At 38.5% G+C, this 26,853-nt stretch overlaps 1 protein-coding gene and 1 long non-coding RNA gene across 3 annotated transcripts in view; both read left to right on the top strand.

The window, feature by feature from the left end:
* syt14a (synaptotagmin XIVa) overlaps positions 1-26,853 on the top strand; it is a 166,994-nt gene that overhangs the window by 63,670 nt on the left and 76,471 nt on the right. The gene's annotated exons all lie outside the window — the stretch shown is intronic.
* Positions 10,047-25,890, top strand: LOC129416697 (uncharacterized). 2 transcript variants are annotated; one of them, XR_008635493.2, is made up of 3 exons: positions 10,047-10,474; positions 21,226-21,334; positions 24,131-25,890. It is a non-coding gene; the product is annotated as an uncharacterized lncRNA (long non-coding RNA). The 2 variants fall into 2 exon arrangements; XR_008635494.2 differs by lacking the exon at positions 10,047-10,474 and adding an exon at positions 17,210-17,629.

Here is a 26,853-nt window from a genome sequence, read left to right as displayed (position 1 = left end):
GTTTTGATTTGGATTTTATAGACATTTGTCACACATTTGGACTTATTTATGTACCTAACTTCAGTACTGATATTTATTTTACAAAACACATATTTTGTCAAGTCAGTTCATATTCGTAATTTAATTACAGCTTTTGCATTCCTCGTGTCAGATAAACATCAGTAAATAACCTTCATGAATCAACTACAGGCTCATTCATTACAACTTGCATTTTTTCCTTTTTTTATTTTTTATTAACAGTCTGGCATTTAACACAATCCCGACGGTGGAATTCTCTCTTCTTTTCTTGATTTATTCCCCCTCTTTTCTTCTGCCTATTAATATCATCGCAGCAGCTCTGATTCACATAAACTTTTACATTCTGCTCTTTTAAAAGCTGCCATGTCTTTTATGCTTTTGTTTTGACGTTATTTTCCAGAAACTGTACTAGCTAAAAAAAAAGATGTAATAGAAAATTCTGCTGGGACATCAAAAAATTGGCAATTGTTTACATGTGACACAACAGAGGGCCCTGGGTGAGCCATAAGCTATTCTTAAGTGTTTTCATTTCGAATTAGAGATCCTGCAAGGAGACGCCAGGGCAAAGCGAACTGTAAATGGGCGGAGAACCGCGAGCTCTAACCTGAGGGGAACAACGCAACCCTGCCAAAAACCCAAAGTATGAAATGACAGCGGCTGAGTGTTCTCACATTAAAAGCGTCAGCTCGTTTGCATGGAGGTGAAATGAATTGCCTCCGAGAGATCAAAACTACAATCTCCCGATGCAAGGGGTGAATTTAACCTGTGATATATTCGCATGCTGTGAGCGTTTAGGGCTTCGTAAGACCCCAGGCGGATACATAGAAGTAAAACGCGGGGGTTGATACTTAAATGTGCATCACTCATGCTTATAAATATCTGCAAAATCTGATGCACTTGACTCCTTTACTTTCCTCTTGTTTAAAACGGCTTCACTCCTCCCATCACTGTAATGATTGTGCTATTAAGTGTCTAAATTGCAGTGTAATGAGAAGGCTTGGGGTTCAGTACATTTCTGTATTCGCTTCGGTGGAGCTATTCGGGCAGAGCCTCAAAGGCATTTGTATTTACAAGAGACTCTGGCATGTTCTCTGGGGTTTAGTTATTTGGTGTTGGTGTGAATGTGATTTTTCAGAGCAATTTCACTTCTAAGAGAGAGAGAGAGAGAGAGAGAGAGACTGGAGATTAGTTAAGTCATGTAGGGTAATAATTATTTGTTTTTGTGTGTGCGTGCGCGTGTGCGTAACCTGATGTTAGTGTGAGTCAAGCTTTAAGTCGAAAAATTAGCATCATCATTAATCCTTAAAAGACAGGAAATCTTTTACATGACATCATTAAGCTCTGCTGTCATACACCCTTAGGCTGAGCAGTCATGTGTTTTACTGTGCATTAGAATAGAGAGACATCTTTAAAGTTTACAACTGCTGTGTTATAAGAGTTGTGGGTGTGTGTCTATGATCAATGGTGTGTTTCGGAAGATGGCGTAAGCCTTTAAACTGCAACTAATGGTCAAAATGAGACATTATACAAGATTATGTCATACACGTACACACTGATGTACCTACAGTGCAGTATAGTGTTGGTGCTTTATCCTTTATTTAATTCCCACTTAAATGTTCTCTGTAGAAAATATAAAAAATGACTTGTAAACTCCCATTTAGTGGTCTGATCCACAAATCCCACAATCCCGCAAGGTCATGCGAGGTTCTGACCTCATGCTAAACTTCTCATGTCAAGCGATAACAACATATCTGACGCTTTGCTGTTCGAAATATTTCAACAATCAATTTGCCAAATCCACAAGCAATAGAGCCAGGCGGTTCGCTTCCCAAAACCGCAAAAACAAGCAGGTCCCCAGACTGCTCTGCATCTCACATCCTGACATCTCTATCCCACCCAGGCCTCTGACCAAACCCCGAGTGGTTACGGCCGCTCTGTGTTCCCCGCCGTTTGTGGAGTGAATGAAATAACAGTTTGGAATCGCCCACAAATCTCCAGGGAGTCCCTGAATTCACGGATACCAAGATCCTGAACTGGGGAATTTGGGTAAGGAGGCTGTGAAATGCCTCGGTAGAGTTGTTGTAAGCTGTTGGAAAATTCAGATAATCTATTTGCTCACCTTATAAAACCAGGCTTGGCACTTCAGTGCTAATAAGAACTGACATTAGTTTTGTGTATAGGAGAGAAAAGACTTTATATCGAGATTAGAGCTGATCCTTTAAGTGCAGCTGTCTGAACCGAGGGATTTCATTGGTGCTTTATCAGTGCTGAAGCTGGCTGGCGCTAACCTTACGTGCACTATCTTTCAGTACAAGTGTAAAGACTGCAGGTCAGTTTGACATAAGCCTGACCTTAAGTTACCCAACATGTGTGCATTTTCTCCAGCGTGTGAAGGTCGTTTTTAACAGCATAAATGAAAAGAATTGATAGGAAATAGATGTGCAAGCATGTTTAAGATATTGTTAACAATATGACCCATGTCATTTGATTCACATTCATAATTCAATGCTTTGAATTCTCCTTAACCATCTTGAGATGTTGCATGTCTTTGCCTTGCAATGTTGTGGTTTTGTAAACTCAAATCAATGATGTTTTAGTGCATTTGCTTCAGTGGTGGTTCAAACCCAACAGTTTATACAAAGTTTTATGAACTTTTGAACTGCCCCTTAGAGATAACGCTTAGCTCCTTCACTATGTTTTGACGGACTATTACGTTTTCAAATGTGCAGTAAACATGTAAGTGTGTACTGTTGTAAAACTCGCAGCCATAAACAATGACTGCGCACGTACAGCTAAAGAATCTGTTGTGCATTAGAGATCCAAGGCCTTCGGTCGGCACATAAACTCTAACAAGAGTCCCCCCCAGACACGTGTAGCATGAACTCAGCAGTAGTCCTTGAAAGAGTAGTAGTCACACACACAAACAGGTGACATAGTGACAGGTGGGCAGTGAAGGATGTAAATATGCATATTGTGCAGTCCCTCCAGAAAAACGCGATTATGGGATCGCATGATTCAGCAAAAGTCTGCATATTTATGCGGAGGCCGCATTTTTTAAATACGCTGCACTTTCGCCGCAAAATTGCAGATTTCTGCTCTCAAAATATGTGAGGCTTGCATGATTTCATAATCCTCGCATTTTTGTAGCAAAAAGTCATATATGTCTCAGCAGAAAGTTAAACAATGTTGCATTTACTTCACACATGCGCAGCCATGTCCTCTGTTGTCATGGGAATGTTAGGAAGTGACGTAATTACGTGACGTGAACATCAATGAAAAGCGGCAAAAGCTGCATACAGTTTTTGCAAGTTCACACAGTTTTTGCAAGTTTCCGCAATTTTGGCAAGGTCAAGCAATTTCATTGCATAAAATTGCATAATTATCCTGCATATTCCATTGCATTGTTTAAGAAAATGTGCCGCAAGATCAAGGATTTTTGCCTGTAACAATCACAAAAACTGCGTTTTTCTGGAAGAACTGATTGTGATATCGCTGCAGTATATCAAAAAAACTAAGCTCATGAATATCAATAGCTTGTACTGGTAATCTACTAAGACTGTCCAGTCATGTTACATATACTGTATTAATATTCTACTGTATAAAGAGCCCCTATATGATCCGATTCACAATTTTACAAATCTGTTTTCTAGGACTACAACAAACACACGGATTGTAGGCCACAGTTTACTTCCTGTGATTGGTGATGTAGACAAGACCAACATTATCACAATTCCTCCCTCTTCGGACTGCATTTTGAACGAATCTTTCAAACATGGTAAGGAGCGTCACATTTCCGGCTGACATCAGAGGTATTCAGGCCAATCACAACAAACAGATTAGGATGGCCAATTAGAAACACAGCGCTTTTCAAATCGATGAGTTTTGTACAAAATCGGTGTGTTTCAGGCAGAGGGGGAAATCTGGAGTTACAAAAATGTACGATATGTGAAAAATAAAGTGTTTTTTGAACCATAAACCACGCAAACACATTGTATTATACCAAATACACACAAAATACATTGTTTTTTTAGCAATGAAATAGGTGTCTTTTAACATTAATAACCCCTCACCTTGTTACTCACTCTTAATTGTACACTGCTTGATGTGAAAAGTGATGTCATTAATTTCCCAGCAAGTTTCAATGTACATCAAGTCATTTAAACAATTACGTTTCTAAATATAGTGCATTGATTAAATGTAATGTACCTTTGGTCTGTTAAAAACAAATGTAACCTTATTTTGGAAATCCAGTTTAAAGTCTCATAATTTACAGAAACAATGAGATTAGGAGCATCAACGTTTTATGGATTTCACATTTGTTTTAATCTTTGACTACTCAGTCAATTTTAAAGATATTAAAGTTATATTTTCACAGAATGTTCTTTACATTAGAATTTAATGTAGAAAACATTAAATTACAAAAAAATACTGAAGCTGGGTTTTCAGAGAAAAATATCCTAAAATAACATAAAACAAGTCTTTAAATTTCTTCCATTGCTAAGAGATGTTTTATTTATTTATTTTACTGCTGTGAGTCCCACAAGTTATATACATTTTTGGTGACTGTAATTTAAGTTGAACTATCACTCAGGTTTATAAAGCTTTTAAAATAACTTAAAAAAAAAACTTCAGGAGGCCATAATCTTTTTTCATGTTTAAGTGCTATAATTGGGTCCCCAGTGCTTCTATCAACCTAGAAATTGTGTAAAAGATCAACCCAGTAACTTAGTTTTGCATGTGAAAAAATAAGTCATTAAAAATCTGGCTCCCTTTGTGATGTCGGAAGGGGATGGTGCCACCCCTTAATCTGCACTATCCAACCACGGCACTGTCATTTAGTGCAGAGATCAGCTCATTTGAATTTATAAGGACACACGCAAAACCAGCACATTTTGCTCACACCTAGAAAGTGGCGATTATCTATATGGTATTTTAAGCTAAAACTTCACATATGTACTCTGGGGACACCAAATATTTCTTTTACATTTTTAAAAAGTCTTGTGAAATGTCCCATTTAAAAATGCGCCTATTGACTGTTATAGGAACAACACTGACAATTTGGTAAAGAGCTTTACATCAAGAAAAATGTTTTGTGTGGTACAATATAATCTATTAACAAATTTTAAGAAAATAATTTGATGATTTAAATTGCTGTTTAAAGATTGACTTCTGACATTTTCAGCAATTTATGAACAAAAAAGTGTCATATTTTGATCTTTACACCTTACACTTAAAATTTGAAGTTTGCTTTGGTATGCATGTGTACTTGATTTCCACACTTATGTTCCCCTCCAGTCACACTATGTTCTGACTATCCACTATGGGAATAAAGTCGGCCTGTAGACAGATGCTCTGGATCTGCCTTACTTTTTAGTGCATGGCAACAAGCCACTATTATCTGTTTAAAATCATATCAGGAGCTAAAGCAATAACCCGCATCAGAAGATTTAATGTGAGCCAGCAAAGGTAGAGATTCTAATATCAGCCCACTACGTTTGTATTGCCGTACCATCCGGAAGCCCTTAAAATAACAGTGGGGGTCTTATAGTCTGCTTTATCACACAGACAAACTGTCACGGCCCTTTAAAACAAACATGATCTCATGTTTCTCTCTGGTGGAGAGCAGAGCAGTACAGTGCTGTCACAGAGACAGAAATCACTGCAGGGGGAATCAGAGGAACTGCAGGGGACAGCGATGAGTCAATGTAATAACCCACAACAGAGACCCTGAGCCATGATCTCACCTTCAGTTAAAGACTGATATGAGAGGAGGTGAAGTTCTTGTTATCTGGGTTGTTATTGTGAGCGAGTTTGTAACAATAGAGATGCTATACTTTAAAGGTGCAGTGTGTAAATTTTAGCAGCATCTAGTGGTGAAGTTGCGAATTGCAACCAACGGCTCAGTCCACTGCTCAACCCTTGCTTTTGAAATGTGTAGAGAAGCTACGGTAGCCCCCACCGGAAAAACATGATATCGTCGGAGACAATTTAGTAAAAAAGTTTGTCCGTTAAGGGCTTCTGTAGAAACATGGCGTCACAAAATGGCGACTTCCACGTAAGGGGACCCTTTGTGTATGTAGATAAAAACGTCTCATTCTAAAGTAATAAAAACATAACGGTTTATTATAAAAAGGTCTTTATACACCACTGATAATATAGTTTTGTATATTATTTTGCATTTCTGTCAAAAGATCCTTCTAAAAATTACACACTGCACCTTTAAAGAATCGATTACCCAGTATGAATTCTGTTATTACAGTATGTACTAACTAAATGTCTTTTCAGAACCTGTATACTGTTTTTCTAGAATTTTTGAAGAATTGATATGCAGCTTTAGCCATAGGATAACAGTTAATAGTTATCCTGTAAAGCACCATATAAAGCACCATAGGAGTAGTCCAAGTGTAGCCATATAGTAAGTACTACTTATAAGCTATATTTTATGTACACTTATGCAGCCATGCTACAGTATACCCTAATGGGTTCGTCACAGTGATGCCATAGAAGTCGTATTTTGGTTCCCCAAAGAACTTTTAAATCAAAGGTTCCTGAAAGAACCATCTCTTTCCTATATTTCTATAGTCTGTAGAAACCTTTTCTGCAAATATAAAGGTTTGTTGGATGTTAAAGGTTCTTTATGGGACCATACAGCCTGACAGAAAACCTTTTTGGAAGAATACTTTTCAAAATTAAAATACTTTGTTTATCCCCAGAAGCATTTAGAGATTTTGTATTGAATGTGAATTATAGATTTATTGGAGCTTCATTTGGCTTACACTCTTCAAAGGTGCTTCACAATGCCATAGAGCAGGGATGGGAAACTTCGATCCTGGAGGGCCAGTGTCCTGCAGAGTTTAGCTCCAACCATAACTAAACACACCTGAAACAGCCAATTAAGGTCTTACTAGGCATACTAGAAACTTTTAGGCAGGTGGGCTGAGGCAAGTTGGAGCTAAACTTTGCAGGACACCGGCCCTCCAGGACCAAAGTTGCCCATCCCTTCCATAGAGCACAGTGGCTCAGTGAGTAGTGTTGTTGCCTCACAGCAAGAAGGTCCCCAATTTGAGCCCTGACTAGGTCAGGTGGCATTTCTGTGTAGAGAGTTTGCATGTTCTCAGAGTGTCACTATGGGTTTACTTCGGTTTCCTCCCGCAGGTCAAAAAGGTTTGGTAAATTGGATATTCCAAATTGCACCTACTGTACCCCAACATGTATATGGATCAACTTGTGTATGGATTAATAATTTCTCGCCATGAATGCTGCAATGGCATTAAAGGTGCAGTGTGTAATTTTTAAAAGCATCTCTTGACAAGAATGCTAAATAATATACAAAACTATATTATAAGGGGTAATACCTTTTGATAATGAACCATTATGTTCGCCATTTTGTGCCACTATGTTTCTACAGAATCCCTTAACCCTAAGAGCCCTAAGGTCATTTTTTACAATGTATTGTCCGTCTGGTTTTATTTTCTTAAAAAGCTTGTAAAACATCAACCCTGTAGTGCACAGACAATCTACAAAAATCTTTTTTTTTCAGTACAAGTTGGACTGTCAGAATATGTGTTTTGTATTGATGTCACATGAATGTAAAATAAGTTATGGGACCATAAAGACAAATAAAAAAATAAAACAGAAATTGAATCAATTATATATTTATTGTAATCACACACAAAATAATAAAAGCTAAGCATTTTTCCTCTGTAAAACAGTTGTCTCATGTCTTTGGAGTCCTTGAGCACAGAAATGAACATTATAAATTATACAGATCAAAAATTATTTACATTTTTACAAAAAAAGCCCAGGCGCTTTCATTACATTTATTGATGCAAAGCCTCAAGCCACATGCGTCATGACACACACATGCGTGATGACGTACACAAACAGAAAGCATCAGTGGACATTGTAGCATTTAGCTAGCGGTAAACCTGATAGAAAAATCGATAAATTATGGACATCAAGTGGATACATCTAGGATGTAAGAGTTTGGATGCATTGCTGAACAACTCCGAAAAGAGGGACAAGTTTCAGGCTGGATAAAAAACTTTCTGTAAAAGCTAGAAAGACACCAAATATATCCCCGCGATGGCTAACTCCTCAGCTATTAGCAGAAAAAAACGGTAAGAAGCTACGTTTTACGGTTATTAAGTTATTTAAATATGAATCAGAGGTGCCGTTTTCAATCGTCGACGATTGATTAGGTTTCTGAGGGTTAACGGACAAACTTTTTTTACTAAATTGTCTCAGTTGATGACGTTTTTCCGGTGGCGGCTACTGTAGCTTCTCTATGCATTTCAAACGCGAGGGAAGAGCAGTGGACTGAGCCATGGGTTGCAATTCGCAACCTCACCACTAGATGTCGCTAAAATGTACACACTGAACCTGTAAGATTAAATAAATAAACAAATGATGCCATAGAAGAACCATTTTCGGTTGTATGGTTCCATAAAGAACCTTTAAAGGAATATTCCACTTTCATTTTTAAAAATCCAGGTAATTTACTCACCCCCATGTCTTTTTTTTAGTCAAGAAGAAATTAAGTTTTTTGAGGAAAACATTCCAAGATTTTCTAAATTTAAAGCGATAGTTCATTTTAAAATTTAATTTTCATGTTTATCAGCTTACCCCTCAGGCCATCCAAGATGTAGGTGACTTTGTTTCTTCAGTAGAACACAAATGTAAATTTTTAACTCCAACCGTTTCAGTCTCTCAGTTGTGTAATGCAAGTGGATGGTAAACTAAGATAAACTATTGCTTTAATAGATATATTGGACCCCAACGATATATGATCCCAAACGAGTCATTTTCGTCAAGAAAAATAAAAAATAAGCACTTTTAAACCACAACATCTCATCTTGCACTAGCCGTGTGACACGCCAGCCCGACCAACTTAAGCATTTGCGTAAGCACGTTGAAAGGTCACGCGTCATATGTAAAAACACACATTTGTGGACCATTTTAAACAATTATCTGACACAAAGACATTAATTAGTATCAATCCATTTACAACAATGAATTCTGTGTAATTAAGCCTAAAAAAAGGATACTAACAAACAGCACTACTTTGTATAATTTAAGTTTTTAAAAAATGTTGTCATAAATTTTATTTTGGGGGTCTGCTAAGCAATGTGCCTTACACAAGGGAAGCCGCAGGCTGAAAAAGTTTGAGAACCACTGTTTTAGAGAGTCTATGCTGCAAACTTTGCATATTTTTGAGAATCCAATGTTTAGCTGATCATGATAACTGGTCATTATTATCCACGTGAACACGACTGATTCTCTTCCTCAATGGAACGTCAGAGCTTTGTTTTCCAGGGACCGAAACTAATCGCGACACTCGTGTCTCCTGGAAATCCGGTTTATTTCAACCAATCAAAGACGACTTTGACATTCTCACAGGGTTTCCAGAAAAGTGTACGAAAAACATCAGACGTTCAGCCAACAGTCTGTGGGCGTGACGTCTGAGGCTGAGACTACCTTTACCCTGAAGAACCCAAGAAGATTTTTGATAGCAGCAATTAACTTTCGCCAAATTTGACCCTGTGGGTTCTCCAGGGTTAAAATTGCAAACTGTTGAGGTCCAATAAAGTCTATTAAATTGGGAAAAATCCTGAAATGTTTTCCTCAAAAAACGTAAATTCTTCTCGACTGAACAAAGTAAGACATCAACATTTTGGATGACATGGGGGTGAGTAAATTACTGGGATTCTTTTGGTATTCATTTAACATGCAAATAATTTTTTGTTGGAAGAAAGTTTTTTTCTAGGTTTAGATTATAAAAAGGTATGAAAGAAATGGTTCTTCTAAAAACCTTTGACTAAATAGTTAATTGAGTTAATTTTGCTGTGAAAGTGTAAGACTTTAAATAAAAAGTAGCAGAAAAACTCTAAAAACCGTTCTTCTATTTGCGAACTTAAGAGCCGTTGAATGGAAAATTCTGCGAAACAGAAACAGACAAAACGTCCAACATGATGGTGAGTAAACAATGACAGAATTGTCATTTTGGAGTGATTTATTCCTTCAAAGAACAGAAGATATTAAAAACGAGTCTCTGTGAACATTGCATATTGTCTGCAGATGCACGGAGACAAAAGGGTTTAGTATCACACATGAATGCACAGATCAAATGGCATCGTATGTGCCTAATGTGTGCGAACGATCATTTGATGAACACACTTTATGAAAATCAAAAGCAAGCCAGACGGTTTGCTCGAGACTGTCGGCCATCATGTGTCCACTTTCTTTCAAATTCTTTTGGGAAGTCCCTCACCCGAGACGGCACGGCAGAAAGAGCGGATCACTGAATGAGTGTGGTACTTCCCCATCTCTCCCTCTTTCTCACTCTCTATAACTGTAAATGTGTGCAGCTGTGCTTGGATGGGAAACAGCAGTATTCCGAGGAATGGAGAGATGAAGGAAAGACACATGTTAGAATAATCTCTCCGTCTCTCTTTCTGTGAGTTACGAGCTCTCTCTTTCTTTATTTCTTTCTTTCTTTCATGCATTGAAGTTACTAACAATGGGTGGGTTTCTTGAGGTGAGACAGAAGAAATATGAATTCAACATCCTTTTGGAAGGAATCAAATGTATTTATGCTTGTTACTTCCAAATAGCATGTGATTATTATTACTATCCTTCAGCTGGAGCAGTTTTCAGAGCTACTTTTAAACAATTCTGGCACGTAACTCCGATCCCATTGGAAACGGATTACAGTATAAACTGAAAGAAAGAAGGAGAGTGATGCTCATTCATGACATCACAACAGACATATAAATAACCTGCTTGCTGCGAAAGTATTTCTGCCGGTTTAATGTTTTTGGACACCCCTCATTGCTGCTCTTGTTAAAAGAGAGAGAGGTGGTTCGGGAAGGGGGGGCTACTCGCCTCAGCCTCTATATCTTACGGTTAGCTCATAGCGCTCTGCCATGTTTGATCACATCGTGGCAGTTCACAGCGCTAAGCATGTTGCTCGCAGGTGGTTCGCATTTTTGCGCATGGTGTTGCATTTACGGCTTTCTGAGACATCTTGCTCACTCCCTCAGTCTGCTGCACTTGAAAATGGATGTGTCATATGTAGTGATCGGCATACAGATGTTCTGAGGCCTCGGTAATATCATAGCGCCCCCCAGTGGCCTGAATTAATCCTTTAATCTAGTAGGATTAAACCAGGATTACTTTTTCAGATGCAACCTGTTTGCAAGTAATTTTGTTGAATGTTTGTGATTCCTTCTTTGGATTTTGTACAGAGAGTTTGGAGAGTTGTATTTGTTTTGTGTTGATTGGAGGATTGAAGAACATCTTGTTTTTTCTTGTTTTGCATTGCCATCTTCCTTTCTTTATTCGTCATGCCATTCCAGCATCTACTGCTATATTCATGATGAGAACGCTGACACATGCAAACTTCATACAGACTTAGTCGAGGCTCTGCCCACTGAGCCGCTGTGCCACCATGCATTGCCATCTCATCCCATCCTGGCATTAATTACAGACTATAGTTTCAATATTGAATTAGGAATTACAAAATAGCAAACCAGGTGCTTTTACTCAACTTGCCCAGCGATCAATATTAGTTTGAGGTATTAAATTACTTGATTTAATACACGTGTCCAGATCAGATAGAGAGCCTGTGGTAAATCACTCATGCCAGCTGGTCAGTTAGTATCTGCTCAGAGTTAGTCAAATGACTCAGACTTTAATTCATCTGATATCGTATGACAGAATTTCATCTTTTCCAAAACATACTTGAGGGATTCGATCAGAATTCCAAATGGCTCCGATTAAATGACAGCTGATTTGTACACTCGCCAGAGCTCTGCTTGTGTGTCAGTGGCTAAACAGGATAGTTATGTGATATGGAAGAATGTTTTGTGCTGTTTTGTAAATTATAATTTTTTATCATTTCACGTCATTACATTGTATTCACTTTGTCTTTGTGTATGAATAAATCAAACAAATGAAATGTAATGAAAAAATATCAAAAATATTATTTTTATTATTAATCGTTTTTTATACATTTGTGACAAATAATGTGGCTTGGGAAGACGGACATATATTTTATTTTTATTTATTTATTTACCCCATCCTTACACACATGCCCTCTGACTTTCTTTCACATTTTCCACTCTCTGGAAGTCCATCAATCTCCCATATTTAAGAAAAGCATGGAGAAATCTATACACCCACAGGGTGCAGCCAATGTTCAACATGTCCAAAAGATTTCATCCAACAGTAGCAACAAGAGGGAAAATGCCCCATTATTTCCAAATGCAGCAATGAGCATGACGAATGGTCCATTTTCCACAAGCAGAGCCGGAGAGAAAGCGAGCGAGTCTGAATTAGGGTCCCGTCCACATCCCTCAGCTCTCAGCGGGTGGTGACACAGGTAAACCCCATGTCATCCTTTCACAGAAGAAGGCTTTATTTTTAATTTATTTCCAGCAAATGCATTTTCCTGTTACTCCCGTAGAACCATCTGTTGGGGGTATTAAGGTTTCACATTGGTAACGAAGATTTTATTCAGAAAAATCAATTGTGAACGGAGATTGAATTCTTTATGGACAGGATTTAATATTGTTGTTGATAGACCGAGTATAGTGTTGCATGCTGAAATATTTGTTGAAAACACATGTTTTGGTCTGAACGCATGACCTTGTGAAAACATCTTTAGCTTCACTGAGGACTTTAATAGTGAAACAGTGACATTTCCAATGACATTTAAATAATTGAGAACCTGGCTGATTTTTTAACTTTCCTGATACAGACAAAATCTTTAGAATAGCTTTAAAATAAAGAGTGAATAAAGCTACAAATCTGCTGCAATGGTATTCAAAATAATTTTGTGACATAGAAAACATATGTTATAAACAGTAGGCTTTTGTTTAGGGCATATTTTAACCAGCCTGACCATGTGCAAGTCACAATGTCTGAAACATATTGCATATGCCTGTCGTTTTAAGCAGACAATTATTTCCAGATATCAATATCCAGTATCTTAATCACAAATCTCAGTTTATCTACCATTACATACAGTACATAAAAGTTTTTTAATGAATCTTATAAGGTTTGTCTACTTTATAACTGATAAAAAATACTACAATGCAAGTTGCAGTAAATCAAATTTATTTATAAGTAAAATGGTTTCATTTCTGCATGCTTGAATTTAGTCCAAATTTGTTCACGCTTAAAATATAATAATTGTCTCCTGATGTATTTAGTGACTCCAAAATCGTTTTATTCGAAGCTGGGACATACGCAGCATAGCATACACCAGACCATAAAAGCTCTTTCTTTATAGGGCAACAGCTCACTTTAATTTTCACTTGCACCTGTTCATTAATGTTGTTGTCTTTCCCTTTTAAATAATTCTTTCATTCCGCCCCGATTTTCTCCTGAGACAAAGACTCCCGTGGCTTTAACACCTTCTGTAGGTCTTCAAGAAAACCAGGTGCATGTATCCTCGTGTTGGTCATGTTCTGTGGGCTGGCATCAGGGCCGATGGGGCCTGTGCTGGGCGTGTGATTTAGGGAGCCAGGCAGCACTAAACAGCTTATGAGTCACATCGTGTTGTGTGGAATTTAATATGATTTGTGTCTGCAATTGATTAAAGGCGGATTCCATTAGATGGAGGTGTGTGTGATAGTGTGCGTGCGCAATAAGGATAGATTTGTAGTGAATAATAGTCAGTTACGATGGAAACTTGTGTCTCACTGCTGTAGTTTAACGGGAGGGATTTTGTACCCTTGCACCTGCTGGCTGAAAGGTAAACATTACATTTTCCATTGAGTATTTTTTATGCAAGGATCTAAATTGCTAAGCCAGCAGCCGGTCTGCACAGGGTACCAGTCTGTAAGTGCATGACTTAATTTTCCAATCATTTACAAGGATGACAGAGATCTAGACGGCCTAAAGCTGCGATGGGGATTTAGGTGCTTGTAGTTGGTTGAATCGTACATTTGCATTAACATTTATCAAACAAAAGTATGCTTTCTAGCTGTCCAACATGACAATTTTAAGTGCAGTTCTTTTCCAAGAATGGAAAGCTTGCAGTTTTTTGGAAATAAATGAATCCTGTCTGGTAAGTCGCAGTGAGTCATTTTTAATATGTCTCTGTTTGTTTATGCTGAGTATCAAGGAAACAATCCATTTCAGACCTCATACTGGTGTTCAAATAATCCACTCTAAGGTAAACACCTGTAGTTACGAAAACAATCTGGTGCAATGTTAATTCGGATGCTCTTCAGAACTGAAAATGCATTTTGCTCTTCAAGTTGCTCATTTATAGTCCGGGAAATTCATTGGTGTTCTCATTTATGTAAACTATTAAAATGCCTCATAAGAAATACAAAATAGAAATGGGACAATTGTTTACATACAGTAAAAGTATACAGCTATAAAATTTAGAGGAGACATCCAAATGAACCAAATATATAAGTACTACAGTATGAAATTTTATGTTTATGATGTTTATTGGATGCCCTTCCATATACCCCAAGTTTCCATAAGTTTATTAATGACTCTTTATGTCTATAAAAAACAACAGCTGGGGAATGCAAACATAAAACGGTGTACGACAGTTGGTTGATGTCAGAAGACGTTAATTAGGGCATAGCTGTGTTATTTACTTTCTGATGAAGAACATGCATACCACATTTTAAAAGGAGGAGATTATGTGTTTGGAGAAGTGCTGACCCATTTTCTGACCGACAGAAAGTACATTGTGTTTAATTGTTCGGCTTTGTTTGCGTTCGTTTATGTGTGAGAGAAACTTACAAACATCTGTCGGCCAAATGAGCTGGTGTTTCATCAGTCGAGTATGCTCTGTTCTGAGCGCACTTTAAATGAAATACTACACAACAACTTCTTGGGTACACGTGTACGTTTGCATAAAACACATAGTATTATCAGCGAGAATAAGATTTACTGCACATATGCTGATGTAGCACTGCAATGTGGTGTTTGTGGTAAAGCTACAAACAGTGTTGGGGAATTGGAGATTTGAATGTTACATACTAAAATGTTGTGTTACTTATTATAGAAAGTAGCAGTTTACCTCACATCATTACTTGGTGTGGAAAGCAACACTGAGTCAGCAGCATCTGTGTTTCTGCAAAAATTCTGATCTATTTTCTAAATCGATAGCAAATGCAGAGCCACCTTAACTATGTTATCTTGTCTATTATTAAAAACAAGTACAACTGCATACGAAGTCCTTTTAAAGAAGTCACGCTACTAGGCGACCATGTTTGCAAATAGACATTTAGGTCTATTTACAGTACTTAAATGGGGAAACACAGATATCTCCAAAATCGTGTGCGACAATCACAATTAAATAACACATTTCTGACCAACAATTGAACCTGACATCAGCTGTACCAAAAGGTTGGTTGCTTAAGCTCAAATTGCACTAAAACACCTTATTTTGAGGTCATTTCTACTGGATATGTGCACAGGTTGGCAAGCAGTGTTGGGGAAAGTTACTTTTAAAAGTAATGCATTACAATATTAAGTTACTCCCAAAAAAGTAACTAATTGCGTTACTTAGTTACTTTACATGGAAAGTAATGCTTAAGTTACTTTTTAGTTACTTTTGTGTTACTTTTTTCTTGGCTAAGACTTGATCTCTTTCAGGCCTTGCAGGTGTTTTTATGACTGAAAAGTTCTGCATTCAGAAATGGCATTTTTCATCACAAAAATGTCGAGCTCTGGCCTGCCATCTCAGTTTATGACTCTAATTGTTCCCACACAGGCGTGTACGCATAGAGTGCATAAAGTGACTATGTTTAGTTTAATTCAGTATTTTTTATCGAATTAATTAAACTAAACTTGCTAACTAACTAACTTGCATTACTTTTTTGAAAAGGTAACTCAAATATTAATGTGTACATTTAAAAAGTAATGCGTTACTTTACTTGTTCCTTCAGAAAAGTAATATTATTAAGTAATGCACGTTACCCCCAACACTTTTGGCAAGTGCCTCATGCAACTCTGTATAGAGCCTCTTCCCCAGTGTAACGTCATTTGTTATCGATTGATGAGTGTTTTTTAACTGGAGGTTGACCACGGAATTTCTCGCAAGACTGCATCCTCCGGAGGTCGCATATGCATGCTGCATAAGTCATCTAGACTGGTTTCAGTTACCTGAGCATTACATTCGCAAGTCGTAAGCATATTACAACAATTTGCGATAAACTAACAATAATAGTGAACTTTATAATTGGTAATATTCTGAAATGAGACAGTCTTTATGACATATGAAGCCTACAAATGCGACCTCTAGAGGATGCATCATTCCGTTTAATAAACGGCCCATATTGAGCGTTGCATTGTCATCTATTCATAGTAATAGCATGGCCCAATTTACAGTTTCTTTGCAAAATAATGATATTAAATGGACATTCCACTTTTTTTGAAAATACGCTCATTTGCCTAGAGTTAAACATTTGATTCTTACCATTTTTAAACCCATTCAGCTGAATTCCGGGTCTGTCGCTAACACTTTTAGCATAGCTTAGCACTATCCATTGAATCTGATTAGACCATTAGCATCACGCTAAAAAATAACCCAAAGCGTTTCAATATTTTTCCTATTTAAAACTTGACTCTTCTGTAGTTACATCGTGTACTAAGACCGACGGAAAATTAAAAGCTGCGATTTTCTAGGCAGATATGGCTAGGAACTATACTCTCATTCTGGCATAATAATCTATGCAAAGGACTTTGCTGATGTAACATGGCTGCAGCAGGTGTAGTGATATTACGCACTGCCCGAAAATAGTCCCCTTGCTTACTTTCAATGCCATGTTACATCAGCAAAGTCCTTAATTATCCTGCAGAATGAGAGTATAGTTCCTAGCCATGTCAGGCTAAAAAATCGCTTAGTACGCGATGTAACTACAGAAGAGTCGAGTTTTAAATATATTGGAAAACGGTGGTGTTTTCCTTTAAAAACATTAATATCATAACACAAATTGCACTTTTTAATCAAACATAAACAAAGAAAATTGTATAAAACATACTGTAAAGCATTACATAGAGCCATGAGTCCGGTTACATAATATGCCTTGCATAACTCTCAAAACTGGCTAGAAGAGGCAGTCATGGAAACATTTACATGTATGTGTCAGAGATCTAATTCAGATGCTCTTTACAAACTGAAGAGTTAAAAACTAGTTTAAAGTTTAAATAGGAAAAGCAATGACCTAGAAGTTTTACTGTGGATTTCCAGTTTCAGCATCCAAGTAGCCTTTAGCCGCTATTAGCTTACCTGTACAGCCAACCCTAAGGTTGTACCACCTGGCCAATGCTCCCCACGGTCATCCACTTTTCTGTTTCTCTTTAGCTTATCTTATTGTGCCAGGTCTCCTCCGTGGTTAGGCCCTGGGCAGAAGTGTGTTCTCCAGCAGGGCCCATGCTAATTTATTAGCCCATAAAAGCCTGAGCAGCCTCCAGTAAGGGCTTTGATATATTCATCACAATGTGCTGGCTCGTAAAAATACTCAACCCCCCGAGAGATTTCAGCACTTTGTTTACAAGGACCTGTTGCAGGAGGAGGGAATAGGAGACGGATGGAAAAGAGAAGAGGAAGGCTGGAGAACAGGTGTTCCTGGAGCAGGTAATGGTTTTTCACCTCATGCCTTTGAAAGATATGTTTTGGTAATTTTTTAATGTATATTTTTAAAAACGTGTTCCCAGATTTTTTAAGGTTTCACATGTTATTTTTATGGTCAGGTGTTGAATATTATATGTTGGTCTGAAACCAGCTCCACAAGAAATGCATATTCTGGACCAGGACTTCGACAAGTGTTGACGCTGATATGAAAAGTTCGGCCACTCTCGCTAGAAAGCATTAATAAATTCCATTATTATTGACCCAGTCAGGAGACATAAAATTCCCTGCCTCAAGACAAGAAAGCTGATGTTGGGCAGTAAATGTTCTTTCTGTCCGTAACTTTCTTACTCGGATGAACATGCCAAACAGATGTACTAAATCTCCATGTTTGGATCTGCAGTGCGGTTCGTAGCATAAAAGTCGAATAGCTCGACACCACCGCAAATGATTGCAGATGAAAGTAGCCTACAGTGCTTGTACGGTCCTGATCCTTAGACGCTTGACTTGAGGTTGGAGGAGGTGACGCTATGTAGCAAACAATCTGAAAACATTACAAATGCATTACAAATTAGACTCGACTTCACCAAGTCACCTTTGGCTTTTAGGATAGCAGTTGCCCTGGTTTTATGGCTCTGAGTGCATTAGGATCTGCCCCGTGGTGATGATTTTGGCTTAACGTGAGGAACAGGATTGTTTCCCCCTCCCGTCAGCTTTTTGGAATTAGAGGCTATGCAGATGTTAAGCGCCTTTGCTTGCACTGGCTCTTTACTGTACGTCTAGGGACGTTAAAGTTGCAAGACCTAAATTTGGCCCGACATTACACAGACCTTATGTATGCGGAGACCTCATGTGATTTTGGTGTACTTTGCCTTTCGCCCACGCCGTTGTGACGAGGTCACGCCTTAGCCGACGGTAGCTGAGCATAATGGCAGCTTTTGGCAAGGAAAGCCTCTTGATTTTGCCAGACAGCATTGCTGCCCTCTAACTGCTGTGGTTTAGGTTTGGCTGATGGCATGTGGGGGATTTGAGACATTGGAAAGGCATTTCCCCGTGTGACCACAGGATCTGCCCTCCTGTGTAAGGTTTTGGCCCCCAGGCTCTACTAATGAAAGATTGGATTTCAGTTAAGGGCTATAGGTGGGACGCTGACATAATGCTGATCCCGAACGTCATGTTGTTTTATTTGGTTACCTAGCTGTGTTGTCCAGGCCACACGGGGAAGGATGACAAAGCTTGAATCTTCCTACGCTTGTAATTTCCTTTGTGGCTAATCATCTCCACATCCAACATAAGGCCTGAATTATCAAACCTCTGTAGCAGCTGGAATCTGAGTTTTTTTCTTTGTTTGTTTGTGGCTATTTTTGCATACTCACAAAACGTTAGACTTGTCTTTGTGAAGTTTTGTACCCGTGGGTACAAGTTTGTTGTCCAGATAGCTCCACAGTCACCAAGATTAACCCTAAAGAGAAAGCCAAAGTAAATTAAGTCATATTTTGAGATATAGCCCTGTGATATGTGATCCGCGCTCACAATTTAGGGGGGTTACATGAGTATTTCCAGAAACATTTGTATTAATTTTGAAGGAAAATAGCCGGCGGTACAGTATTGTGAAGGTTATAACTATACGCAGTGAGAAAAACTTACTGTAGTTGAAGAAAATCTACTTAAATCTAAGTGAAAACTCACTCATATAGAGTAAAAAATATATATCTTCTCCCTCCAACTGGTGTTGTCTGAAACTTAACTTTCGATTGCATACATATTATTGCCTCCCTGCGATGAATCACTTTATTGTTTTCTTCATTGTTGTAAGTCGCTTTGAATAAAAGCATCTGCTAAATGTAAATGTAAATATGTGTTCCAAAGCCGTTTGTTCCTGAGCTTTAATAGATTTAGTCTGTGGGTAGGGTCACTGGTTCCCCTGAGGGAGGTTATTGCCTTGTAAACCGTGTTAACATGTATGTTAATGTTACTGTATTTCACTGCAGGATATGGAGTCCCAAATGTCCTATAGCCACTGTGTGAGTGTTACAAAGAATACATGTCAAATTTACAGCTCTGCATGATTTGTTTGGCAGCACGAAGTTGACTTCTTTTAACTATTAAACATTTTTCAAGAGCGATGTCAGATGCTGGGCCTATTTGTGGCTATGAGACTTTGTCTCTACATGGTTATCTTTTTTGCCTCTTTGCATGCTGTTCTTAACCTGTATAAGTTTCTTTATTTTGTTGAACACAAAAGAAGATATTTTGATAAATGATGGTAAGCACATTGATGGTAGCCATTGGCTTCAATAGTAGGATAACAAATATATGGAAGTCAACTGTGTGCTTACCATCATGGTTTAAAGGGATAGTTCACCCAAAAATAAATATGATGTCATTAATGACTCACCCTCATGTCGTTTCAAACTCGTAAGACCTCCGTTCATCTTCGGAACACAGTTTAATAATGTTTTATATTTAGTCCAAGAGCTTGTTGACCCTTCATTGAAAATCTATGTACGGTATACAGTACTATCCATGTCCAGAAAGGTAATAAAAACATCATCAGAGTAGTCCATGTGACATCAGTGGGTAAGTTAGAATGTGTTGAAGCATCAAAAATGCATTTTGGTCCAAAAATAACAAAAATTACGACTTTATTCAGCATTGTCTTCTCTTCCACGTCTGTTGTGTAGCGCATGCGCGAGATGACGTACGACGCGACTTACGTGTTATCTGATGCGCCCCAGCTGTTTTTTTTTGTGCGGCTGGGCTTCCTTTACAGTCTGAGGGAGACGCACGCGTTAAGTGTGAAAAATTTTTATTCGCAAACAAAAGGATAACACGTCATCCGCGTCACTGCAGTCACATGACTTTAGTCTTGTGCATGCGCTTCACAACAGACGCGGAAGAGAAGACAATGCTGAATAAAGTCATAATTTTTTATATTTTTGGGCCAAAATGTATTTTCGATGCTTTAACAAATTCTAACTGACCCACTGATGTCACATGGACTACTTTGATGATGTTTTTATTACCTTTCTGGACATGGACGGTATACCGAGCATACATTTTCAATGAAGGGTCAACAAACTCTCTGACTAAATATAAAACATCTTAAACTGCATTTCTGAAAATGAACGGAAGTCTTACGTGTTTGGAGTCATTAATGACATAATTTTAATTTTGGGGTGAACTATCCATTTAATCCATTGGCATGACAAGCTATGCCTATGCAACAAATGCACTTCAAATATCAATCTCAGCCTTAATTAACTGTTTAGATGTGAGATAAGAAACATGCTAGCCAATAACATGCAATTAGTCAGTGGTCACATGAGGTCAGTTTGGGGAGGAGCCACAAGGTTTGTGTAAATGCGTTGAGGTACCTCAGAGCTCCAGACGGCCTGATCGTTCTGTCTGATAAAAGACCGCAGATTGCAGCTGCAAGCGGTAGCTCTGGACTGATTTGCTGCTTGGTTAAGGGGCAAAGAAAAACACCAGCCCGCCCTCAAGTATGCTGGCGGTCAAATTTGGAGCATGTTTGCTTTACTGGTGCGAGCTCGGACACTGGTCTGCATTCCACTGACCCCCACTTCGCCGTGTTTTCACAGGAAATAAACAGAGGCTTGTTGCGACGGCGTTATCACTCCTCGCCTGCTTGGAGCAGAACCAAGAGCTACAGAGTTGCCCAGTGGCGGGTGAGGGAGGGGTTCCCATCAGGTAAAATGCACAAGGTCCTTGTTCAGACTTTAGGTGGCTGTATTAAGTGTGAAACGAATCAGTGCCAAATGCTCCAATCACTCTCTGATTAGACTTATCCGATCACAAGTGGGGGGAAAGTATTCTGCATTTCTGAAGCAACATGTCATTCACCAAAACAGCAGAACTGGCTTCAAAATAGCAAATCTAACATGTATGTTTACCAAATAAGGTAACAGCTACGGTAGTATTTTTACTCTTTTAATGATACACCTTATACACTGCAACCTAACCTTTATGTGGGTACATCACATGAATTGGCATGTGTTATGGCGCTTTTACATTGCATAGTACCCCATGGTTTGGTTTGGGTCAGGTCAGCTCACCACACTTTGGCTTGGTTAGCTTTACCATCGAGTTTAGTAACACTTAAGAGTGAGAGGGATTATAGACATGTTGTTATATTTGCCCTGCCTACTGCTCTGACATCATACAAATAAGAGCGTCGTTGTACATTCCCATACATTCATTTATTTCATATTACGCCACAAAATTAAAATTTACCACCACAAATAGATGTTTGCACATCACATTTATCACTACCTCTGTCTAACATGACAGTTTCTGTACAAACACAACGTGGCGTCAGTCGACGCGCTCCGCTGAGCCTCATTTAAGTTACATTAAGCATATATGCAGACGTGTGGGGCGCAAATGTGTTGCCACAAACTGTAAGTCTGGAAAAAAACTGTTATGTGTTCCTGATTCTCAACCTGTGTGGATGTTTTTCATTGCCAAAATGGAGTTTGGGAACTTACAACAAAGCACAGATGACAACAGGTTTACTTAAACCCGTTAATTGTCGCTGTCCCGTGAGCGGGACACCTACGTTTTCTTCAATATTTTCTATGTAAATGTTAATCTATCACAACAAACTATATATTGTTGGAAAGGTCTAAGAATGTAGTTTTCATATTTCAAAACCTTTTAGCAGTAATAATAATGCAGTAACTGTAATTTATTCATTTGTGACACAAGTATGCAGCAAACCTCAAAGCAAACCAGCACAAACCTCAGTTTTTTGACAATTTTATGTATTAAAAATTATACTATATTGCATTTTTATTTATTACAAATAAATGTAAACTGCTTTAAAAAAAATATATATATTTTCACCTCCAGACACTTCCCCAAAAACGTTGAAGTGTCTTCTTTAAATCCAAAAATTACCAAAATTAAAACCAAAATTAGGCTTCTAGACCAAAAAAAAAATTCCAGAGTTATATTAATTTAAAGGTGTATATCACCTTTTCACCAACCCCCCACTCAAAAAGGGCTGCGCCAGTTAAAGGGTTAAGACAGCGCAAGCTAGCATGAAGGTAAAGCTAATCTTTTATAGCGATGACGCTGATAGTGACGATTCTCTTAGACCAATCAGTGATCTACAGTGTTTTCCCTTCACGTTTTGGTATCACCAAGGTGGTACTAAAAAAGTATTGGGTACTACGTATTGCACCCAGTGAAAAAGCCCCCAAAAGTAAGCTGACCCGACCCAAACCAAACCTTGGGGTAATATGCAATGGAAAAGCGGCATTAATGCATTGCTTTTTACCTTGTTTGATTTCAATCTTTGACGTGACCTTAATCCCGGAATACACTGCAGGATTTTTGCCCTCCTATAAGATCATTACCTTATCAAACTGTGCGACATGGATAGTTTAAACTCGGATACGACAGGCATGTAGACTGTATGATGATGACACGGAAGCTTCGGTGGCTGCTTTGCACGTTAGCGCAACGTCACCAGCATGCGCTCGTGATAAACAAATACCAGTACGCAGGTCATAGCAGCAAACACACTGTGCGTTGATCATGCTGAATTTCTGACACTGTCAGAAACTGTCGTAGGCTATCTTTGGACACAAGACTGGGAAAACGGCCCTCTTTGAACCACTCTCACTGTACGACATAGGACCACAGATGAAGTGCCACGATCACAGAAATTGCGACGATTTTCAGATATAATGTACAATATATTATGATACAGTACCTCTCATCCAAAGGCCGTAGTACAGTCAAATTTTTATGTGTATGCGAGGGTCCGCATACTTGGCACACTTTTCGTCCTCAGAAGAGATTTTTTTGCAAGGCTGTGCATTTGACAGTACGTGTACACGTAAAAAACAGACTATATTCCAGTCTTAAGCCTCAACTGCTTGAGATCAGGACCAGTTAACCCCAGTTGAATCAGTGTCCCCGGCCACATCACACACATGCACACTCAGTGGACCATTATAGTCCACAGCTCACAGGAACGGGCCCACTGATCTGTGTGTACACAAAGTTAATGGGTCAGATTAGAGGAGAGCTGTACAGTAATAGCTGCCGCCTCGGTTGTAACACTGTGGTTTACCCAGCGAAGCTCATTAGCTCTGTCCCTGAAAGGCAAACCATTTGCATTTCAGTCTCAATGTGGGAACAATTTAGCCGTCTAATTGGACAGATCAACGAGAGTGCCGTCACCACATTTCTAACTTCTCTGCCCTTTTTTCTTTTTTTACATTCTGCCTTTCATTATATATCTTCTTTAGATTTTCCCCTCTCTCTTTTTTCTGGATCATTTTAGCAGCAGCTTTGAAACATGTTAACTTCAGCAGTACAAATATCTAAACATTTTCCTGATTACCCTACAATGAACAAAGAGATACGTGCACGCCAACTGCTATCAGTTGAGCAACGTTTCAGAAAGATAAGTTCTTGTATCTTGTTACCTTCCTAAATCATAAAGTAAACTATTTTCTGTTTGTATTTATGTAGACGGGCTAGAGATGTTTTCTCAGTGGGATGGTTTGGCAACGCAGGCGATCCCTAGTGAGCGAGAAAGAAAAATGATGGGCAACAAAGAGAGGAATGAGATCTCATTTGGCCAGAGACTCACACACACCCACCCACCCACAAACACAGAAGAGCGAAGACCCAGTTGGCTTAAGTTTCTGATCGTGCACTACAGTGTGGGAAAGCTCATCTTCATATGGTTATCAGTGAAAAATTAAACGGCACACACTTGCGGTTTTTGTCTGAAAACTTAGATACAAATCAACCTACTCGTGTATAAACATGCATGTCTAAGAATACATATACAGTACATATATATGTCTAGTTGTTATAACCTTTAATAGACAAACTTGTGCACTTTACTTAGACTTTTAAAGTTTATTGAATGCTGCTTATATAGCAAATAGTGATACAGTTACTGTTACTAAGCCTTTTCTTACAAGGCTCCAAGAGAGATTTCCTCGTTGTCGTATTTGGCTTTGAGCTTTGGGCGTTCGGGCTTGGAGCCCCGCGAAACTGTCTAAGACAATGATTTTGATCAAAAAGTTCTGATTTGAATTTAAACAGATGAACCAGAAAACTCCAGCTAAAGAAGTACTTGGCGTCTTCTGGTGAAACCTAATGAGAAGAAACTGAACATGTTACTGATCCTGCTTTCAGTGTCACAACTGAACCTTTAATGGCGCTGTAATCTTGTTAAATTTTTCCTTTTCTCATTATCATCATCTCCACTGACTATTCTGTGGACATTTTGCCACAAGAGAAAGTTCAGTCATGGCCCGTGTCCATGAGAGGCCAGGAAATATGATTTTCAGAGGATTTAAGCATTTAGATTGCCATATTAATCAGACTAATTTGCGAGATTAGCGAAATCCCTCAGAGGAACAAATGACCGACCTCAGCCGAATCCAAACTCTCTCATTGTTTTCTCTCCGACAACGGGGAGGAAGCTTGCGACCTCTGCTCCTCTTTCTCCATCTTTTTCTCTATCTGTCTCTCTATCGCTGACATCACAGTGGAAGCCTTTGACTTCCTGTTCCCTGGGCGCCTTCAACTTCTGGAAATCTTACGCTGAACTTTTGATGTCTTCCGCAGTTTTGGCATAACTGAAGGGTGTAGGTGATTGAGCAACCTCATCTTTGGTCACAAGAGACACAGACATCATGAGGCATAAGCTGTTTTTGTTGATAGGATCATGGAAAATGTGAATACGTACCGTTTCAGATGGAGCTCTAATCAGAAGTCCCGGAGTCATCTCAAGCTTAGCCTGCTGTGCGATACTAATTTCACTGCGATTTGTTTTGATTTGTTTGGATTTTTGTTTTGAGATTTTATCCGCGAAAACCGTTGCATGTTCTGTATATGTGGGAGGGAAAGAAAGAGAAAGAGCGGGGAAATCCATATGGATGCTATTTTTGATTTTTGGGAAAACATTTCTGCTTTTTACCTTCATATGAAGAACCAGATTATAACTGAACAGATAAGATCACACAGTAATCCCAATCTGGCAAGAGTAGCAAACAAAAGAAAGAGAGACGTAAAGAAAGAAGGAGCATGCGAGAGAAGCATGGAAGAAAATAGAAAACAAGGCTAAAAGGAGAGAGAGAGAGAGAGAGAAAGTTTAAAGAAAAAATGACACACTGAAAAGATGTAATGTTGTAGGTATGCTTGTCATCATGTCAGCTCTTCTAATGTTAGTATGGATATGAGGACCTCTGGTGGAATAAATACGAAATTTATCACACCTTGTGCTGTCCAAATATGTCTGAGAACACTACCGACGAAGCTTTTTGGACCGTATGTGGACACAAAAATAAATAAGAAACCATTTTTGTACAGGTTGTTTTAAAAGATGGTACACAATACGTTTTTGAAGCTACATTTAAATATTAAGAATGCACAAAAGGTTCTTTGTATTGAACAAATGGTTTGTTAGATCATAAATGTAATTGATTTAATGGTTCTTTAAGGAATCAAAAGTGAACATTTAAGCACCTTAATTTTTAAGAGTGTAAACTGTACAGGTACCACTCGTCAGTCTTATTGTGAAATGACCAGTAATAAGGAGAAAAGCCAGAAAAGCACTTGGTTTGTGATAGACAGCATGGCAAGTTTGAGAGCAGAGGAGCAGGTTTCTCTTCTGTACAGTAGAGCCTTTGTTTCAGATCTTATTATTGTTTTTACTGAAGCTCTTCCACAGGGAGCTGAAATGCACCCAGAGATCACCACACACACACACAAACATATACGGCACTGTGGTGATAAGTGTAATTGTGAGAACTGTCAATATTGCTTTTGCAAAGCAGACATTGATTTGTCAAGAGTTTGTCAAGAACGTGATGGTGGATTTCATCTCGTTTTGTGTTTTTACATGCACACACACACACACCAGTTGAGTTCACCGGTTGAAAGTTCACATGCAATGAAAATAGCACACACACTTTATTTGAGTCTAATTAATGTAAATCCTGGTTTATAAAACATTTTTACTGGTATTAAATGTGATCTGATTCAAAACTATGACAACAGACCGAGAAAGAAGATTTAAAGGGGCCATGTCACAGGAATTTTTTAAGATGTCAAATAAATCTTTGGTGTCCCCAGTGCACATATGTGAAGTTTTAGCTCAAAATACCATATAAATAATTTATTATAGCATGTTAAAATTGCCACTTTGTAGGTGTGTGCAAAAATGTGCCGTTTTG

This window comes from Misgurnus anguillicaudatus, chromosome 11 (assembly GCF_027580225.2).
Source record: "Misgurnus anguillicaudatus chromosome 11, ASM2758022v2, whole genome shotgun sequence".
Lineage (NCBI taxonomy): Eukaryota > Metazoa > Chordata > Actinopteri > Cypriniformes > Cobitidae > Misgurnus > Misgurnus anguillicaudatus.
This window is presented reverse-complemented; position numbering and strand designations above follow the sequence as displayed.